Genomic DNA, 3,110 nt, shown 5'->3' on the forward strand with positions numbered 1-3,110 from the left:
ACTGTCGTCGTAAATTCCGAAACAAGGACAAGTTCTACACCAAATGTCGTTTCGGTTTTCCACGACCGGTGATTTCTAAAGGAAGAGTAAACAGTTTGATGTCTTCGCTGCGACATAATGTGATGAAGAAATCACCTAAAAACACATACAATTTGAAGAGGAACGAAGAGTCCAAGTACATCAACGACTACAACCCGGTGATTTTGTCCATGTGGAATGCTAACATGGATATACAGTTTGTGGCTGATAACTGTATGGCTGTGGCTCGGTATGTGACGTCTTACATCACCAAAAAAGAGAAGACAGAATTGAAGGATATGTGGGAGGACATTTCCCATGAAAAGAGCCTCAGCAAGAAGTTGTACAGTTTCAGTCTGAAGATGTTGTCGCATCGAGAAATCGGAGCGTACGAATGTTCTGACCGGTTGTCTTCAGCAAGTCTCTATGCCAAGTCCAGGAGTATCATTTGGGCGAGTCTTGGTCTTGCTGCAACGCGTAATTGAGTTCTCAAACCTGTGCGGGAAATTGAGTATTTGGCGGAAAAGGAGCCAAACAGTACCGACATTTTGAAGACCAACATGTTGGATACATATTATCCAAATCGAAGTATTCACCTCGAGAATTTTTGTCTGTATGAGGTTCTTCAAAATTACATATTCAAGAGGAACATCAAAGAAGATACTGAGAAAGGAGTGTATGCTGTAATAGGAAGTGAGGGATGTCTGGTCAAGCAAAGAAAATGCCACTTGGTAAACCATCGAAAATTGAGTGGCGAATCTCCTGAAAAAAAGGAGTTTTTCTATTTAGCACTTTTGCAACTTTTCAAGCCTTGGCGTGCAGAAGAGGAACTGCTTGGAGATTTTCTCTGTTACGAAGACTCTTTCAATGCCGCCAAGGAGACCATAGAATGTCCTGCTTTTCCCAAATATGTACAAATGTTGAATGCGGAAATTGAGCAGGAAGCAATGATTGCAGCCGAGATTGCCAGAGACAGTTCTCAGGACAGTCAGAGTTCTGCTTCATTGAGTCAGGATCCACTAGGAGGACCTGTTATCGAAAATGAAGCTGCCACTGCTATGAATGAAGTGGAAAGAGCCATGGCACATGCTCAGGAGGACGCGGTTAACTTAGAAGAGTTGGAAAGACAACTCAACGTTGAGCAGAGGAAAATATATGACGAAGTTACCATGCAAATTGATCATGGATTAAGTCATGACAAGAAAGAGTGCTCATGTACGTCATTGAAGCCTGTCCGACTGTACGTGAGTGGAGAAGCGGGAACTGGAAAAAGTTTCCTCATTAAAGCAATTTCATGCTATTTGCAGGAAAGGACAGAGTCATCGCTGTCTTGTGTTGTCACCGCTCCAACTGGACTGGCAGCACATAACATTAAAGGGATTACTTTACATCGTTTACTGATGCTGCCAGTGGAGCATGACAACAAATTACAATATCACAAGCTATCTGGAGATGCTTGTTTTGAAGTTTCAAGAATCTTGAGGAAAATGAAACTTCTTATCATTGACGAAGTAAGCATGGTTTCCAATGTCATGCTTGCCTTTGTGCATTTGAGAATGCAAGAAGTTCTCAAAACAGAGTATGATGTGTTATTTGGTGGCAAACACATCATTGTTTTCGGAGATCTTCTGCAGCTGACACCAGTGAAAGGGCAACCTGTGTTCAAAATGCTCACGCATGAAGATACCAGGAAGTGCCTAGGCAGCATTGGCAACGTCAATATATGGTTAAACTTCAATTATGCTGAACTGCATGAAAATATGCGTCAGGCGAAGGATGAAGTTTACAAGACTATTCTACAAGATGTTAGAATTGGAAAAGTGACCGAGCATGGGAAAGAAGCTTTACATGCACGATTACTGTCAAATTTATATCCAGAACAAGATGTTGTGCCTGAGAATATTTTTCAGAAAATTACTGAGAAGAAATCTGGAATATGTTTGATGCCAACTCTTGCAGAATGTGCCAAATTCAACAACAAAATGTTGCATTTAGAAAAGCAAGAGATTGTGAAACTGGAAGCTATTGACAGAGTAGAGCATATGGGATCAACAATTATTTTGTCTGAGAATCTGAAAACAAAATTGGATTCATTAGAGAAGAGTATATCTAAAACTGCAGGTTTTGAAAAGACTCTGAATGTGTGCTTGAACTGCCGTTTAATTTTAAGAAGGAATTTACATGTTGAAAGAGGTCTGGTAAATGGATCAATGGGTAATGTTGTTGATTTTGTAAAATACAGAAATAGAAATGGAATTGAATTTTTAAAAATTAAATTTGATGGCATTGAGGAAGTACAGCTAATTGGTCGTTGCTCTGCTAGATTTTTGCTTGTAAAAGACTTATATGTTCGCCGTAAGCAGTTTCCTGTTTGCTTGGCATATGCGGTGACAATCCATAAATCGCAAGGTTTAAGTGTAGACAGTGCATTGGTGAATATTGGCAGTTCTGTGTTCAAGGAGGGTATGGCATATGTGGCATTGTCACGAGTTAGAACTTTATCGGGATTGTACTTGATTGAGTGTGATGTCACAAGCATTTGTGCGGATCTAGATTGTGTTAAGGAATACAATAGGTTAAGAAGAGAGTATGCGCCACATTTGCCTCAATATCCTTTGTTTGAGAAACGTGTGGTAGGCCGGAAACGAAGAAATGTAACCAATACTGGGGAGGTTGTAGCAAAAAGACGAAAAGTCGATGAACCTGAAATTATAAGCAGAAACACAAAGAATTCTGTTGAAGATGTTGTTGGTTTTCAATTTGAAAACAGTTCTGGTGTCAACTGCTATGCTAATGTAGTGGTTAATGTTTTGTTTTCTCTAGAAAATGTAAAAGAAGAGATTGTGGTCAATTCTGATCAAAGATTTTGCAGTTTGTTAAATTCTGTGTTAGAGAAATGTAGCACTGATAGAACAAACATAGAAAGTGTGTCTGAAATTCGAAATCTGTTAGACAGATGTTCAGGCCAAACACAATTCTCTCAAAATATTCAGCAAGATTGTCAGGAGTTTTTAATGTATATGCTTGATGTATTGCATGCTGAAGGTGTAGATGTAGATCAGCTGTTTGGGCTTTCTTATCAATGGCAGCAT

The sequence above is a fragment of the Lissotriton helveticus genome, chromosome 6 (genome assembly GCF_964261635.1).
Source record: "Lissotriton helveticus chromosome 6, aLisHel1.1, whole genome shotgun sequence".
In the NCBI taxonomy this organism is placed as follows: Eukaryota; Metazoa; Chordata; class Amphibia; order Caudata; family Salamandridae; genus Lissotriton; species Lissotriton helveticus.